Source organism: Mycteria americana, chromosome 2 (genome assembly GCF_035582795.1).
Source record: "Mycteria americana isolate JAX WOST 10 ecotype Jacksonville Zoo and Gardens chromosome 2, USCA_MyAme_1.0, whole genome shotgun sequence".
NCBI lineage: Eukaryota > Metazoa > Chordata > Aves > Ciconiiformes > Ciconiidae > Mycteria > Mycteria americana.
In genome coordinates, this window is record NC_134366.1 from 11573932 (window position 1) to 11593586 (window position 19655).

Sequence of the window (19655 nt, forward strand, 5' to 3'; positions counted from 1 at the left end):
CAAAGAGCCTTTGAACTCACTAAAAACCTGTGACCTACATATACTGACTTTTGTGAAGCAATGTCTCTGCTTAACTGAATTGCGAAGTCTTAATCTCTTCATAGCATAACAGATTGTACCACTGGTTTCAACAGCAGTGCCTACTGGTTATTTTTATTATGCATATATTCCACATGTGAACAGTCAGTTAAATATGTATTTTTTCAACTTTAGTGTCAAACAGTTGGATTTGAAAGCAAGCCCCGTTAATGATTTCTTTGTCTAGTTTTTATTAAATTACTGCATTAACAATCAACACTATCATATTCTTGTTAGCGTATTCTCAAATTACCTTCAGAGCAGGCCTTAATTTCATCTAAGCATCCACGTTTTAGCTATGCTGGAGCATTGGCCCCTACAGCATAATCAATATTGTCAGTTATTTTTCCCGTCTGTTTCTCTTGCAATATTCCCAGGTCCATAACTAAGGTAAGCCATATATTTTTACAGATTCTTAAAGAATTACAAATACTGCTGTCTTCCACTGTCAAAAAAGAGGCTCTCAGCATCTTTTTCAAATAACTTTTTTCAAGTATATCACATATCTATCAAAACCATTACAAGTGGCATAAGAATGACCAATGATCTGCTTGACTGTAACAAAAACATTCAATAGGATTTATTTTACTTAGTGAATTCAAAGAATAGAATTATTAATAATGGATGGAGCAGTTTTGGAACTATATTATTATATTTTATTTATTTAGAATTAATTTCCTAGAAAATTATGGTGGGTAAAATGTCAGAAGTCTGTATTTAGAGCGTTGGGTGGGGTTTTTTTGCTTTCTTAAAAACAAAAAATACTTTTTTTTTTTTTGCATTTGCAACAACACATGCAGTCACTGTATGTACATGATTTTATAGCTGAACAGAGCTTACACTCTATTTTTGTCTTGTGGAGTTCTCAAGTTGCTTCCAGTGGTCAAAAAGTTAAAGGAACAAAAAGAACGAATACTGTGTTAACCCTAATGCTAATAACTAACATTTTGATCTTTCTCCTAAAATATCTGCCTTCTGAATCTGAAGACAGAAAATGTGCCAGTTCTCAATAATTACTTATCTCTTAAGCATGATGTTGGATCAACATGAATATTTCATTCTGATTTGCTTAGGAGAGCAATCAGTGATGTTCACAGGGTAGGAACTCAAGAGCTGTTCCACACAGGGGAGAATATGAACAACAGCCGTTGGAATGAACAGCAACAAAATAAATTTAAAAGAAACAACAAATTAAACACACAGATGAGGAAAAGAAAAGAAAACTCATGGAAATACCAAAACCAAACCTGTCTGCTACAAGTAATGCAAGATATAAGTAATGCAAGATATACCACGTTCACAATTCATTTTTAGTCTTTTGTACAAGTATCCAGTTGACATCAACAGGAGAGCCACACTAGACTGAGAAAGACTTCCTGTCCTAAATATAATCTCAGCCTAGATGAAATTCATCTTCCTCCATAGAGTGAGCCAACTTCCCAGATTTAGGGTATAAACTCCCCAAGGCATAGGCTATGTTCCCTGTGCTATGCACATGGCTGACTTTCAATACACCCGACTAGAATAAAACAGGTAGCACCTCTCTCTTGCACCCATCAAGCACCCTTCGCATTCAGTCCTGAATTATGCAGAATCACTTGAGATAGGTTGGGAAATAAACAAGAGGCCACATACACTAATATCTAGCCATATATGCTAATTTATTAATTCTGCATTTTATCTACTGTACAGTCTTTATTAAGACCTTGCTTAACAAGACATGGTTCTTAATTTTTCCACAGATTTAATAATTACTTGTCCTTTACTGTGCCACACATATCAGGCTCCTACCATTATTTGAGTTAGTACTAGATCAACTCCTTAATTATATAAGCCTAGTTTACTTCTACAGTTGCACATGTTAATAGGCAACAAATACTACAATGAATTACATCTTCCATTCCTGTTTCTCATCCCTTTTCCATCCTTGCTTTCTACTTTTAACATATTGTATTCAGTGTCTATTCTGACATCAAAACCAGAGAGAAGAGATTACAGTCTTCCATCTTCAAGACTGACATTTTTAATCCAGCCAACCTTGAATCAAAAGTTGAGCTTTATTTAATCTTTAGATGCTCCACAACCAGGTAGGCTGAAAACAAGGCATAAACATTTATCAATCTACTAATTCCATACATTTTTAGCCTGCCATATGAGACTGCAATATTAATGGCAATATTATATTTTGCTTTAAGAGTTTTTGATATCAAGCACAATCTTACGCAAAGACATCTGGGGAAAGCCTGAGGGATGGAAGTTGGTACTCTGGATCAGTCAGAACTGACTTGAGAGCATCAAGGCAACTGCACAAACATTTCACAGCCAGAAACAGAAGCAGGAATCAGACTAACTGATGTGCAAAATCTGTTAACTCCTGTATAAAATCTATTAGACAAGCATGACAGAAGGAGATAGAAGTCAAGACTTTAGTAAAGAGAGTCAAGCACTAAAAGAATTTTCCACTTGGTTCCCATTATTAAATTGCTCGTGCAGGTTTGGTAAGTACTGTCATTTCAACCACTTGGCGTAGTTATTTATTATTCAAAGAAAAGTATAACTAGAGAGAACTGTTGTAAGAAATACCCTAACAACCATGTTCAACACCAAAAACATTATAATATTACATGTTCCAGGAAAGTTCTAATGTTAAAAGCTATATTGCAAAATACTTGGAAGTGCTCAAAAGATGCATTTCTGCACATTAAAAATACATGATTTAGCTTTCTCACACAACTGCTTGTGCTCAGCTCTAAACAACTCACATGTTTAATTCCCATTTCTGATGTGCCTACATCCTGCACTGTCAAAAACTCAATTCAGAACACATTATTTTTTGTAGCGATCAATAAAATACCAGAAAGAGCCCAAGGAATGCAGTTCCTTGTTCTGTCCTGGAAGATAATAAAACAAAACAGGGACAAAAGAAAACCACTAACAAGCTCCTATTTCCGTAAAAACAGCAGAAACATTTCTTACCCACAATTATTTTATTATTCAAAGTCTCTATGTACGCTCTTCGTATTGGCTAAATTAACTCGGTTTTCTGCCCAGATGATCATCGGCATCTTTCTAAGGAAACAAGGCTACACAAAGAACAATAATCATTAAACTCAAACCCCACGGACTAAGGATTGGTGGGAAATTTTGAAAAGTCTGTAATCAGCAAATTATATCAAATGAGTTTCAAAGCACAAATAATAATATTGCTGCCTTAAATATAATTCTTCGTTCACATAAGGGAGGTTTCACATATCTACATAAATGTCACTAAAAGCAAGCATGGACAAGAAAAATCAGAAAGAATGAAGTTACAACACCATTCTAGAAGTAATGGTGAGTTGCTCTCAGCACAAGTTATAGGTATTAATAATCTACTTTAATATACAAATTGCACGGTAGTTGTTATTATTCACTGATCCCTTCACTGTAAAACACTTTTAAAGTTATCTTTGTAGCCTCCTCCATCCTTAAAGCTATTTATCAGTCAACCCTTGTTATATTTAACTTCTATTTAATGATTATGATTAATACAGTACATAGGTCCTACATATTATTTACATGAACTGAAACAACAAAAATGGCACCTACATTGAAAGTACGAAACTACTGCTATTGACCAGAATATTCCATAAAGTGAAAACTTTTTTTGCTACAAACCAATCAGTTTCTCATGAATTGTGTATTACACCAAAGTAAGAAAAGGAAGCAATAAAAGCAGTTTAGATTAAAAACACAACAAAAAACAAACCAACAAACAAAAAACCAAACCAAATGAAACCCCCACACCACTGTGTACTGGTTTTTTTCCCTTCTATTCCCCCCTCAAGGATTAAAGGTAAGAATTCAATTTTCGACTACATTAGAAATAATGTGTTATAATAGCTATGTTTAATAGATACTTGCCTGAGTCAGCTTATGTCTAGTTCCTTCTATTTGCACTGTTTAATTACTTGTTGCTCCAGATGAAAATCTTAAAGAAACTATACCAGTAAAGGTCACACAATATAACCAAGTTTCTTGATATAGTTACAATGTAACTAAGTATTCTTGAACAGTTTTCCAGCTATGTCACAAGCATCTCTTATATTAGATATCGATCTTTTCTGCTTACTTTGGAAGGCTAAAAGTACATAAAAAAATCTTCCTCTCTATCAAAAGCACATCTGACTAGCTTAGATATAAAACTATAAAAGGGTATTGCAACTAGCCTTCATAGTCTCTTCATACACCATCAGTGGAGAGGGAGAGCATCCCACAGAAGGAAATTCAAAACAGAAGCCCAACTTAGGTGCTCTAAATCACCTTCTGAATGCACAGCATAAGCAGTTACTTAACTACTAAGCCTAAAGCTAGGTGGTGTGGCCAAAAAGAAACATACTAAAATTAAATTATCCTTTGAATTATAACTGCCAGATTAATTTGTCTAAACTCACTGCACTTGTAACTCAAAAAGGCCAGAGAAATTTAGTAAAAGAATTAAGAAGAATCCCAGCATGAACAGAATAAAAGTGTCATACAGCGGTATTCAAGCTCAATTTAACAGCTATTCACTCCAGTGTTTTCCAGTCGGTAAAGCAGGCTGGCCTAAGGACATTTTAGGTAAAACAGAGCAGAGCAGGGCTAATGGCTTAATCCCACATATTCCAGCCAGCAATCTCCTCTCTCTCTCTGAAGAAAACAAGGAGCAGCAGTAGGTGAAGTATCTGTTCCTTTCCACAGAGGAATGGATGCAGAGTCTTCCGCTACTCAACACAACCCGAAGAGGCTTATCCTCAAACACAGACTGGGGGGACAACCGCTCCTTTCTAACAGCAGGTAAAGAAGGGGGGGGCTGGAGGGGAAAGCAGAGAAACCAGGCTGTCTCCTGTTACTCCAGTAATTCACCTCCAGGGTTATCCTAGCAATTTTCCTAACTTCTTCAACCCCAGAAATACTGTAGTTTCCATATCTTCTGAATTACAGGGAAAAACACAATAAATATTTACTGTTGCAGAACTGCAGGAGTCAGTGTTCCTGAAAGAGAAGGTTAAACTGATAATAATTAGTGTTCCTCAAAAATACTGCAATTAACCACACACACTTGCTACTAAATTAACAAACAACTGCTACTTCCATCATTTTTGGTAATCTGATTCTGCTTCTGTTGAGCATGCTTTGGCATGGATTTTGTGTTTGCAGTCTTAAATGTATTAAAATTATTAGCCTTTGCACAGCAAAATTCATATTCAGTATTACAAATGCTGTATGTTTTCAGTATGGGGATTAAAAAAGGACTCTTGAAACAGTTTTACTGAGAATCATTAGGGGTGTGTTGCATATGTAAAGTCTTTCAACAGAAACATCTGGAAGATGCGGAAGCAGGCTGAATATAGAAAATCAGTTTTGTCAAATACATTATCAAAGGGTACTTCACAAAATGGTAGTTAGAAGGACCCGCGTAAATCAGTACGACTAACCTAAAATTAAAAGCTACATAAATAAGCAGTACAGGTTTTGATAGTAATTGTCAATAAACAAAACAAAACAAATTAAACATCAGAAAATTAAGGGGAGGGAAAAAAAAAAAACCAAAACAAAAAAACGACACACACAGAGGTAAGAAAGATACAGAGATAAAGGAGGTGGGGAAGGGCTCTAGAGTCGTTGCCATGGCTCTCTGATCACTATAAAACCTGAAAGTAAAATGGAACTATTGGAAAAAGTGGAAACATCTCTAAATGGAAGAAACAGTTGTAATGCCAGGCGAGATTAAGGACTGTATTTATTTATAAACTGGAATGTAGACCATTGAAGTGCTTGGAAAACACATCAGAAAACAAAATAAACCTTAAAAAAAACCAAAACAAAACAAAAACACCCAAGGAATTACATGCCCTTTGAGTCAGATTTGCACCTATGAGACGAGAGCGGTATTAGAAACACATACTTGGTATCCCACCAAATGTTCCTAAAACATTCTACCAGCACAAACATTGTTATCCCACGTGAACTGCCACTATCAGTTCAGCAAGTCCTAAGAGCTGCCACAACAAATTATAGACGACTATTCAGCACAAGTATTCCAGCGTGATCTCTACTGTATTCTCCACTGCCTCTCAAGCTATCTGCTTCAGAGTCAGCGTGAGCATCAAGGTGAAAAGTAATTCTTTCAACAACACAGCAATTAAACACAAAACAAGTTGCACTTGTATAAAGCCTGAAACAAACGGCTTTTCAACACCTCTGGGTTTCAATACTAACACAGGAAATCTACTATAATAAAATCAATACACCTCAAGTAATAAAACTGAGATTCTTTATATGGTATAGAAAGTTTTATTTCATTGCAGCCTTCTGTTACCTCTGTTCCTCTCCCCTTCTTCTTAAAGTCTAAAGAAAGGCCTAATTTACTGACCAGTTCAAACCTGCAGTAAACAGCAGCTCACATACACAGGATACTTCAGCATCCTGGAATGTCCTGAAGGACGTATTTCCTAACATACATTGTAGATATCATATCTGGGAGACAAGGAAAATGACTAGCAGCACACAGGCAGTTTTTTGTAAAGTCAAGCTAAAGTAGCATAAAACAGGTCTTCATAAAATGCTGCGAATAGTAGCAGCACTGTAAGAAGAGCCACCACTACCCATACGCACACTGTTGAATTTAACTAAAGCCCAAACTACATAGAGGAATCTCGCATCCACCCATTCTTCTGTGCTAGAATTAAAACATAAAATGAAATTCAAAATATTTAAAGCTTTTTAAAATTTTACCAATGACCATAAATGTACCTATGTATCTCATTTCAATAATACAAAGATGCTACTTTGCTTAGATTAAAAAAAAATATATATAAAAAATACATATATAAGATTGTAATTGAGAAAGCTGTTCTTCTGTTTTCCTTCTCATTACAGAATTCACTGGAACAGCATTTAGAAAATTAACAATACTCCAGTTTTTGCTAGCAGCCTAGCAAAAATCTGATCAGCTTAAAGTTGTGGCAGCTGTGGATTCAGAATCCTTCCCTCTGCAGCCCCACAATACCACCAGAATATTCTCATCTGGACATTCCCCCCAACTTCTATGGCAAACAAGATCTTTGGCAATGCAAAATAATGCCATATTTGCAAAAGAAAAGCCCTGACTAAAAGAGACTCCAGAGCTCCAGTATAACTGAAACAGCAGCCCAGAAGCCAGTGCAGCAGTTCAGAACTGCAGGATGCTGAGACATTACAAAGCACAGCAGTTTCGTTTTCTCCATGCATATCTTCCACTTCAATATCTATTAAATACACTTCACTCATACTGACAGTGAGGCTTGTCAAGAACTGCATTACTTTTCAGAAATTTGACTCACCAGTACAAAAACTAGATAAAATTTGCCTAAGTGCTGCTATTTTTGCAGAGATGGAGCAAGCGTGCTGCAATACAAAGTTACCCAGAAACCTCCTACTTAGCAGCAGCTTGCCATAACGAAGTCCTCCAGGACAGGCATTATAAACAGCTGCTCTGGAAGAAGGACAGAACAGTAGTTTGCTAGTAAGGGAACTGGGAAATCCTACTTCTAGCCTCACACTCAGCTTTTGCAACCCCAACTCAAGAAAAGCTGTTCAGGCTAGAAATTAAAAACTGAGCATCACTAACTTCCAGAAGCTTCCTGGCTTAATCGCCTGAAGAACACCACGTAAAACAAAAATCCCTTGCTTTACCACTAGTGGTTAAGCAATTTCCTTCCAAACATCTGGAAATGCATTGGCGTGAGTTTCTGTCATATCTGGATGCAGAATCCATCCTAAACACAGCAAACTATGTCTGCTAGAGAGATCCACATAGCTTTCCTTTGCTCGTCCGTTATCTCCTTCTAAACAGAAACCTTTAAGCCTTCAGACTTCTACTGCAGATTCATCTTCTAGTGCAGCCTAATTTCAGAATTACCTTCAAGTACTCATATACTAGTACTATATCATAACTCAGGCTTCAATACACAGATGAAGTCAACTCTGTAACCAAACTGCTTTATTCTCACTGCAGTTGAAGATGATCTTGTAATTTTTCCTGAATCGTTGTGTTCACACTTCTTTTCTACTTTTCAGCTGGAAAAGGATTTTAAATTTTCAGTGATCAGTTTGGACTGGGACAGGACAGTAAAAAAAAAAAAAAAAAAGTAAAAGGTATATGTAAAAGGGCATTAAGTTGCAGGAACCTTAATGGTTTCCACTTTCTGAAGGATTCACATGCAGAACCTCTGACATAAGACTGATATCCTGACACAGAAAGAGACATTTTTCACACCTAGCTAGTATTTTTTCTCTAGAATTTAATGAAGGTTTCTGGACCACATCTAAAACAAGATCTCTGCTTCCCAGGGTGGGAGTTTTCCAACAAGTAACTTCAGCAATGTGGCACAACATGTCAAATTTGACAGGACGTGTTCCTAAGACTCAAAACAAGTTATGGTGAACAAGAAACAGAGCCTTTAGAACCAAATTTCGCTAAATAAAAAGATTAATCTTGCCTTAATCTTTCTCTACAAGAAAAATAAATTCATCATGATAAATACAGAGACAGAGGAAATGAAGTTATGCTTCTCACAGTTTGATGGCTAGGCTTTTTATTTTAATTTTAAAAATCTCTTTAATATAATGATAAAAAATCCTTTATATTTCATATTTAAAAGTTATTTAAATTTAAAAGCACTCATGAAATCACTGGATATACTAGCAATGCAAGGACTAAAACCACCATTATGTTCAGCATGAAGGTCCACTGAGACCTAAGACGACACCTGTATATACATTTTCCTTACACCTGACTGGTACCTGCTGCCTGGCAGACCTGCCAAAAGACAACCCTTCAGTTACACCGCTGAACTTCATATCCATCATTCAGAACCCATCAAGAATAAAGACTCACTGAAAGATAGCAATCTTCACATTTACAGGAAGTGGAAGACTCCTAACACAAATATTTCAAGGCATTCTTCATCTAATCATTTACCATTCTTCTAAATTGTTAGCTGGAACAGAAGTGATGTTGAGCACTTCTTCAAGTGAGGCAACATGAGCACTTAGATTTAACATTTTGATTGCTTACTACCCACAGTTACAACAGTGCTGTTATCTACACTACTTCCTTATTCAGAAGACCAGAATTCACTGTCAACTGTTATGACAGCAGGATGCCCTTTTCCAATCTCACCTTCAGTGGGCATTCACAGCAATAACAATTATATTTTAAATGCTGATGTCCAATGAAAGGCCAGGACAAGCAGAGTTAAAAAAAACAAAACCTGAATAGCATAACACTCTACAAAAGCAAAATACTGAGAACTGGATTCATAATTAAAGTCTTGCTGTCACACCAGGTTATAGACACCCAGTACAACCAACGTTTACAAAATAAAACATTTCATGACAGCCCACATTAGCGCATCTCCAAATTCCCACAAGCATTGCAACCATTACTGAAAGCAGAGACCCAGATTTTAAAAGTTTAAACTGCTGAATGGTGTAGCATGAACCATAGCTGTAAGGACTCACTGAATTTTACCACTTGAAAAATCTTGCAGAGTACTACTTTTTGGCATGTTATCAACTTTACCCTTTTATTCTCAAAAGTAATTTCATTCCTTCTCCTCCTTTCCCAAATAAAGTCTTAATACCTTGAAGTTCAAGCTTTCAGGTTTTAAAAATTTTATAAAGGCATTAGCACTTTATTTTCAATTTGTCACATTTCAAAAATATGACATCTTTTGTATTTTTAAGCCTGTATAACAAATTCCTTTTCAGTTCTCTTGACAATCCAGACATGTTCCCACTCCACTGCATGCCAGAGTGTCTTGCTCTCTTGATGGTCAACAGAAGAAAAAATTTTCCTCTCTGGATTGCTAAATATTAGCTTTCAAAATAGCTTATACAACCAGTGTCGCAGCACAACTTACTACCCTTTGAACTGTCTACAGCTATGAAAAGAAGTGCTGGGCTCTGCACCAAATTGTCAGCCATCCTTCTTGTTGCTGTCTAGACTAAAACATTGAAGGTTTCTTCTCCTTTCACTCCACTGACCCACTACCTGCTCTACTAACCCCTGTAGTTAGGAGCTCTGATTCACTAAACCTAAGGTTCCTTCATCAGGGAGATCTTACTCCTGTTAACACCTGCTAGATTACATAGCTAATCTCTCTAAGGGAACCATGCAGGCGTTCTGTGTAGACTAAAATGAACATCAGTTTTCACGAAAGATAAGTCTTCACAAAGTACTGACCACCTTCTGCAGGACTGCCTGTCCTCTCTCTCAGGCAGATTAAATGTCCTTTCCTGTCTTTAACTGGCTTACCAGCAGCTAATTACTGAAAAGTAAAATGATCTCCTATGCCTCAATGTGCACATTTTAGCATGAAACATCTCCATCTACTGAACCCCAAATTTTATAGGTCAACCTTTTTTTTTTTTTTTTTTTTTAAAATGTAACCTGTAACTCACAATACACTTGAAACAAATCTATGTGAACTCTGACAAGACAAGTATCATTCACTTACTTTTTATTGGTTTGGGGCTGAGCAAACTGCAAATTTGTGTTTGAAAATACAAAAGAGCAAAAGGGAGAACTTGATTTTTTTGTGGTATTGAAGCTAAAATACAGTATCAGAGCATGCAAATTCAAGCTGGGTTAACCTGCATCCTAAGAAGTCAAACAAGTCTGTAGAATATGCTCATTATCGATCTCCTATGTGCTCGTTATTTAGTTCTTACACTATAAGAAAATATATGCACACTTATGTTTTGACTGAATCTGACTCCTAACACCAGCAAAAGTGTGGAACTTCTAAGTACTGCACTGCATCCAGTAATATCCAGCCAGAGTTTGTTCTTAGTATTAAAACATTTTTTAAACATAATCAGGAATCATTCAAGGTATAATGGGCATTTTAAAATCCCCCATATAATTTCTAGCTGAAACACTAGAAACTTACTGTATAAAATCCAGAAAGTATAAAGAGTATAGGCAGACTGTCTGGCAGTTTTGTTGAACCTCTAAATATTCAGTGATAAACTCTCTCTGAAACTATAAAACTCTGCTGAGAAGGTAACAGAAAGCACATTCTACTAATGCAAAATCAAAAAGAGTAGCAATGTTTAATTTGGATCTCAGTTAACACAGTGATAACAAATGGTGGGGAGGAAAGCCCCCCAATAGCATCAGGTATCAGATGACAAACAGCTTACATGTGTAACTCACTCTGGTTCTTCCATTCAAGCATTCAACCAGATTCTTATACCAGGTTCTTAAACAAAGCTCAATATTTCAGGTGCAATAATCAAGTGCACACTAAAATTTTTAAGATTAATGACATTTGTTCTCTATCCTCTCTAAAACAATTTTGTCCTCCCTAATGGACTGTATTTCAGCACAGAACACAGTATGATGTTATTTGTTAGAAAAAGGTACTCAAAATATATCACACATTTCATTGGCAACACATAACGTAGGAACTTCTGCACTAGAGATCAAAGGTCCAGCTAACACAGCAACCAGAAGTGATGTCTAAGGAAAGGAAAAAACAGAGTAATACTACGGAGTTATCCTTCTCTGAATATTCTCTCAGCTTCTACAAAGGTTGGCTGTAACTCTTAGCAGCTGTTGTCACCCTCCTTTACCCCTTCTACCCCAAAAATGCTCAGTCCCTTGCAAAAAAAAAAAAAAAAAGAAAATATTAATTCAATTTTACAAGTTCCCTTGTATCAGATAAGTTTACTTAAGGCAAAACTGATGCTCTAGATTTTTAGGGCAGCCCTTATCCTCACGCAGGATCATGCTGAAAATACGAGACCAACGAAATACGTAACTAGAAAACACTCTGACCACTGAATTCCAATCCCCTGCAATTGCAGGCATCATTATCCTATTTCTGTTTAAAAACTCCACCTTAAAACCATGGAGTTTGCTACCATTCCTCAGTACAGACCAGGAAGGGCAGCTCTAGTGTGTTTTTGGTAGGCTGGGTTGCTAAGGAAAGACACTGAAGCACTCTCTGCTAAACCAAGTTTCTAAACTTAGGTATGCTACATCATATGTTGGAGTTACAAGGTGGAACCAAAACCCAGACTGCCTCCCAACTAAATTAACTATTATCCTCATCCTTAAATACCAGTCTTACTATTTTGACTCTATGTGTTAGCAACAAAAGATACTTTAGAGGAAAAAATCTTCATCAAATGACAGAAGACAATGTTCAACACAAATAAAAAAACCCACCAAATCCCCACCCAGTAATATCAATTGGTTTTGAAGTAGGAAAGGTATTTTCATTATATATCAAAAAGGTTTTACAAGCATGTTTTCAATCTGCGCCCACAGCTTGTAATTCCCGTACACATCCAAATCGTGGATCTGTTTCGATAGCCTATCTTTCAGCTGGAATAGCTGTCCCATGACTGAGCTTAGCATCTCTTATCCAAGAAGCTATTTTAGAAAAAGCAGTGTAACTGTACTTAAATCAAACCTGCAGAAGGAAAGGATACTACTGAAACCGCCATCCTCTGAGGAAAACACGCATGCTTATGCTACTGGATTAACACATATGGCATCTGTACAGTATCACATCCAGCAAGTTGCAAATTTCCTGCAAGACCAATGCTTTCTGTCAGCCACACAGTCACCAACAGAAAAATACTGTGGGAAGGTCAGAAACAGTAGGTTTTCATACAAAAATGCAAAGTGTTTTCTTTTTTTTATTCTGGAATTAGCAAAGTGGTAAAAATCCTGGTTCAAGTAGAGTCAGCTGCCAAATTCCTATGAATTCAGTAGGCTCAGAGGAAGAATCCTTCAGCAGGTGGACACAACATATCGAATTTTGCCCTGGAATGCAGATACAGTGCCTAAGACAAATACAACATTAAAAATAGATTGACAGCCCAGCACTGAGACTTAAAATTGACAGTGATGAATTCAATTTTCATTAAAAATAGTAAAAAATTGAAATAAACAGAATTTCACACTTACAGAAGTTGCTGTTCTAGACTACACACAGAACAAGTAGGAGGACAAAGTGTGCTTCCAGTGTTTCTCTAGAACTGTACAATAATTTTCATCAGAAAGTTATTTCAATACCAAAATACACCGTCCACAGCACTACAAGATTTATGATCATCCACAAACAGATGAATACTGCCTGGCAGGCACCTCTGAGTTTGCAACGTAATAAAGTCCACACTTAGCAAAAAGGAAAATGAAGCCACTCAAGTGGAATTGAAACAAATTAGTAAGTGAGCACCCAAGGGCACGCAGTACCTTTTCTCCACCACACTCTACATGTTGCAATATTTCAGTTAACACACACCTAGATATTTGCTAGTCCTGTTGATCCTTTGACTTGTGTACACAGCAACATTTGTTCAGTCACTTGTCCATCTATGCAACTCTTTACAAATCAACAAAGCCAAGGGAAAAAAAATACTGCTATAAGTAGGAAATCAGGACTTTAAAACCAACATTCGACCTTTTTTTTTTTTTTTTAATTAGTGACCAGATTTCAAGAAGATGACATCTTTTAAGAGATCAGTAGTAAATACAAAAATACAAATGACTAAATAGAAATAAAAAGCCCGGTCGTCAGCTTGCAATGCTCCTCTTCACTCTACCAAAGTTCCTGCAGGCCCTGGTTCCAGGAAACATCCCCTGAGATTCCAGCTTCCTGCAGACACAGACACTTTCTCTCATGTTATGACTGCAAACCACCACTGATACCATCTCTCAAAATAGTTGTCTTACAGTGCTCTGCATCAAAACATTTTCCAGCCTCTGTTAGAGTTTTTCCATCTTAAAAAACAGGGAAAGAAAGTGATCATAAGCTCTGAAAAACATAAATCCTCTAAGCTAAGCTATTTTTTAAAACAATACTGGAAACTAAAGAATCTGCCTTCCCCTGTTGTTTAACAAGTTTAACGTTTGGCTGTATATGACTTAAATTATACTTCATTTTAATTTCTCTTCTTTTAATGTAAATACACTTACTTTATTTGCGTACATTTAGAGAGGCATTCCTGTATTTTTTGAAAGAATATACTGTAGTTTTTATATAAGCAGTTACAAAACCAGCCCTTAAGTGGAAAGTAAACTGTGAAAAAACTACCATCTTGAGTACATACCAAAGATTTTCGATACCACCATCAATGTAGTTCCAGGTAACATGCCCAATCAAGTGTGCATAGTTGCTGACCTGAACCACAACAACTTGTTTCTATACACACAGCCATTGCTTATGCTCAGCAAGTGCTTGCATGAAGGTGTTTACCCACAACTGAAACCAGCCCTTGTATAAAGGCAGTTACTGTCCTTCGAACAAATGATGGGTAGCAAGCAACTGAGTGATTAAGATTCAGTATTTTCTTGGACACGGAGGAGGAACGTTCCAGCACTAGACTGCTGGAATTGTTGGGTGTTTGATAGAGAGGATGGAGAGGTAGCAAGAATGAAAAAAAGGATAGCTGGATACATTTTGCCTTTTATAAACGCAGCACAGAGCTGTCACCTCTTCTCTCGTATTACTGATTATCATCAGTGTTGAAGATAACCCAAGCATTCAGGGATCTCTTGAATAATCTTTACTCCAAACTCAACCATGACAAACAGTCAATATTCTTCTACTTCCAAGTTTAGCACTAAAAATAGCCATCATAAATCAATACTACTTTAATTAATGACAGCAGTGGTAAGTCACTTTATAAACATACTGCCTACAATTGAATCATAACATTAAGCGCACAACAGAGTCTTTTAAAGACTGAGTTCCTTGTAACTGATACTTAAGCTCACCATTTCTACATTTTAATCCATACCTACTGTCCCACTTTGGATATTTATACAGTGTATAGCTGGAACATAGAAAATCAGATCATACCCACTAAATCCTGGTTGTGGTTTACAACAGGAAGACTCTTTTTACATCTCAGCAACCCTTTTCACCTATATATGTCTATAAAGGAAACCTATAAAGGTTTCCATTTTAAAGATTCAAATACTGGTGATGCATAGACAATTGCAATTGCTGAATTATTCTTCTCTGATTTTCAAAATTCTATCTTCTACATGTCCAAGAATAATCTAGTCACTCTACGCCTGCTTTATCATTAATAGAGAGAAATAAGGGCCTCTGGAGAGATACATCTGACATCTTGAAACATTTCTCCTACAGTCAGATAGAGTCTTCTGGAGATGCCTGTATTGATCATAAATGAATTTGGACTTGTATGTCTAAATTTAGGTTCAGCAAATTCTAGCTCTAAGTGGAAACCAAACTCCTTGTGCCTAAAAACAAACTGAATATTAATTCTATGAGTGGAAAGAAATCTCTGTCAATTAAAGGCAACTGCCTGAACTGCGAATAATCAACCACCTAGTCAATCAGTTCCCTCAAATGTAGCTTCAAGAAGTCTTAACTAAATAGTTGAAGATCTATTTGCCTATGGAAATATCTGCAATCAAAAGTAACTTGTAAACTATATTGGAAAAAATTAGAACAGTCTTTGAGATATGTATTTCAATGTCTCGTTCTCAATGTTCTATTTTATCCTCAGAGGCTCATATAGTTACTTTCTGTTAAAATAGTGACATCTCAAATCCCACGTCATTGACTAATCGGAGCTGCTCCAAATCAGAGGTTTTTTCCATTTCACTTAGTGGGAGATCACAATGTAACAGCTTTACTTATACATTGCTGTCACTAGAGTATGACAGACAGGAATGTTATTTCCACGTGCCTGGCAATGCAAACAATCACAGCAGCAGAAAGCAGAGCTGGAGCTCATCACTTTGATTGCTGGAAGAAGAAACTAGAACAAATGAAAACCCACAAGACAATTGGGATTGACAAAAAGAAAAACCATTTCCCCAAGCACTCCAAGTCTCAAGCAAGAAAGCAAATGACCTTAAAAGTTCTTACAGGTTACATCTAAAGTAGAAGCTTATGTGTTACATGGGAATCAAGAATCAGATCTTTACAGTAGAGGAAATTCCAAAGTGATTTGTCAGAGCTTAAAACCCATTAATTTTAGGAACACTGACAAACTAATCTCCTCTCTCTAGCAAGTGGATACATTTCCATTGCTTTTCAATAAATTGAAGCTTAAATGATATTCTATAGTTTTCAGCTTGCACCCTGAGGACACAGATGTGAATCAATGTTATTAAGTCAAGGATAAATGCTTTAAAGCAACTGTAAGTAAAAGCTACAATCACTTCCATCCCTTTAGCAGAGTTTCACTTCAAGCACAAATGCCTCCACTTCTTACTCTAAAAAAAGTTTTAGAAAACATCTGCCAAGTATTCTACATCCCAAATACCAAACTCATTTGAAGTGAAGATGAAAGTTTGGATGTCTTCAGCCAGAACCAACACAGACTGCCCCCCAGTATCTCATAGAGTTTTCCTATTACCCATTTCCCAGGTAAATGTTTGAACATCTTCAAAAATTGTCCATTAGCCCTTAATGGTCCTATCTTCACTTATTCCCAAACAAGAACTGCCCACTGCAATTCCTGCGTAATATCCAGAACAACACTGTGCAGACCCTCTCCCCAAACCCAACAGAGGTTTAAGGACTAGCAAAAAAACCCCCCAAAAATTTAAAGAAGAGGAAAAACACCTGATTTCAGGTATAGACACTTGTACTTCCATTGACAGCTTTGTCAGAAGTATTGTTTATGGTGTACTAGTACAAGAGACTTCCTTCCTACCTATGCCAGAAAACTGAAAAATATAAAGGAAGCAGGTACACCAATAACAACATGTGTGTGCTGGAACAAATCACTTAATCCTGAATTACTGTTTTAAAAGAACACGTTTGTAGTTCCTCATCTCTCATATAGTAAAATTATTTGTATTCTTATATGAGAAATTGATTTGTAAAAAAAAGTGATTTTTTTTTTTTTAAATCAAATCTATTTTCAGGCTGTTGCTATGGCTCTGCGTGTAATGAATTAGTCTAATGAACTAAAAAGGAAAAAAAAGCCCAAAACTTCATTGGGGATTTTTTGCTAAATCAAAGTAACAAAGTGAACAGATTGGTAACATTTTTGTTATTCACTGTAGAGTACTCATGAAAGATAGGACACATACAGGAAAGAAACTTCAGACTATAATTGCAACATTTTCTAAACACAAAGGAACTGAAAAAAAAACAATTGTTGGCACATGTTTTCTGTTATCATACATCTCTGTTAAGATCTGAAAACAACACAAGCACATATTATATGCAACTTTTTAAAAAGCTTTACACAGCCAAATTTAGTAGAAAATTAATTCTCATGATAAAGACTTATTTGAACAAGACAGAAATAAGAAAACTGATTTTATCAAAGGAACATGGACAGTTTAGGCACATTCACATCAACACAGTACTCATACGTAACACACCCCAAAAAGAAACAAAAAAGTAAAAAACACTTTCAAAAGCCCAAATACTTTTGCTAAAATATAAACCAAAATAAAGACTATCATGAACAAAAAAAGAACAAGAAATTACTACAATTTAAACGAATTTATTGATCACAATTGAATATTCTTATAACACATACAAGTCAAATGACTGAACATTGGTTTTTTTGTTCCCCCCGTGAAACACTCTTTTATCATTTCCTGGCTGCTATTTGACATTTAACTGGCAGAGGGTGGGCGGGTGGAAAAGTATTCTTTTTCTAGTTCAAGTATTTTAGGAGAAAGTCATTGGGCGAGGAACACAGCATTTTAAAAATATACATTTAGTCTGCATCATAAAATTGCTTGCTAGACTAAGACAACTCCCTAGCCACACATACAAGAGAATTTAGCATTCTAGTTCAACAATTAACAAGATGAATCAATAGACTAGGGGAGGACGGAAGAGACTTGCCACAACACAAATTACAATTTTTCAAAATTCTGGACCAGCAAGCTTACTGTACCAGGAAATATCAACAAATTAAGAAAAGACATTTCCTCATTTGAAGCATCATACATTCACTACATGAACAGTCTGCTTGAAACATGCAGACAGATCAAACTTGCTAACTACCAACAAGTCCTGAGAGTTTGCTCTCTAAGCCTGCACAAAAACAGCTCAGGGCATGTCTTGTAATACTCTTCCCTGCAGAAGAATCCCACAAGAGTTCTTGTTGAGTTTTTGGATATAAAGCTGTAAACTTATTCACTATTGTTTTTCAAAGCTGATCAGGTTAACAGTCTACAGAATATGCTATGTGAAGAAGGGCATCTTGAGAAAGCACAGATACATTTTTTCATATCAAGCTATGCAGATCTGAAATAAGGCATGAAGACCCATGCATTACAAAGAAGCAGTAATAATGCTTAAATATAAAGCAAACTATAAGCTTCCTGAGCTGGTAAGTTCCATTTGAGTTCCCTCCCACAACGTTTTCCTCCCCACAATCCATTTTTTTATTAAGCTATTTTAAAAATGAACACTCACAAACTTTCAGAGTAGAAGTGTGGGTCATAATATTGCACAATTAATTAAAATCAGAACAATTAAGGTTTTATAGCTACCTTCATGCTTCAAAATATCTTGTGGTTACTTTTAAAAATTAAACAGGAAGACACTGCATTTTTAAAGATTCACCCGCTTTCTTCCCACCTTCCTTTTAAGGTAGACAGTGATGGAATACAAGACAATGGATTGTCAATACATTTAATTTTGCATTCAGTGCTACATCTTTCAAAACGTTCCCAAAGGAAACTATTTCAGTCAGTTTGGATAATTCATGTGAGCCAGTATCTAACCGAAGGAATGCAAAGGTTATGAAAACAACAGTGTTAGAGACTGTACTAGACTCTCTCAAAGCCTTCATTAAAACAGATGCAGAAAGGTGTGCAATTTACATCACAAATATAAATCTCTTAGGTGAAAGTGCTTGCAACTGAACTAATGTAAACTTGACCCATGCTGCTATATGATAAGGACAGCCAAATGACAATGTAATGCTTGTCTGTCATATGACAGTTATTTTCAGCCAAGTAAAACTAGTTTCGTATTTCTAGTAACAACTTCATGGTACATAATTCTAGACTGCTTCAGCTGAAAACCATTAGCCCTGTTTAAAATTTTCAGCTCCGAAGGAGAATTTTGTAGTCACATCAGGGTGTAGCAGACAAAACTTTGTGCAATGACTCATTATACAGGAACGCTCCTCTTCCAAAGGTTATTTATATAACAGGAGTTCCATTTCAAAATTTGTATGTTTTAGCCATTCGCTGCACAGAATTTTAATACTAGCTATTTAGCTGACAGGCATCTGAATGACTTAAAAAGTCTCACCACCTCCCACAAAACACCTCTCTAAAGATAGCCATCTTTTTTTTTTTTTTTTGCTAGTACACTTAATAGTTAAGCAAATACTGGTATTTTATGAAGAAAAGGTTTCTTACCATTTGTAAGCCACAACTGGAGACTGAAAGCTAATTTAAATGACAGCTTAAAACAAAAACAAAAATCAGAGAATAGTTCAGGTTGGAAGGAACCTCTGGAGCTCATCTGATCCAATCACACACTAATAACAGGGCCAACTTCTAAGTTGGACCAAGTTCTGAGAGTTTGTAT

General features: G+C 36.2%; 1 protein-coding gene across 4 annotated transcripts in view; it reads right to left on the reverse strand.

Moving 5' to 3' along the window:
• The window catches only part of ESYT2 (extended synaptotagmin 2), a 92436-nt gene that overhangs the window by 64066 nt on the left and 8715 nt on the right, over positions 1-19655 (reverse strand). The gene's annotated exons all lie outside the window — the stretch shown is intronic.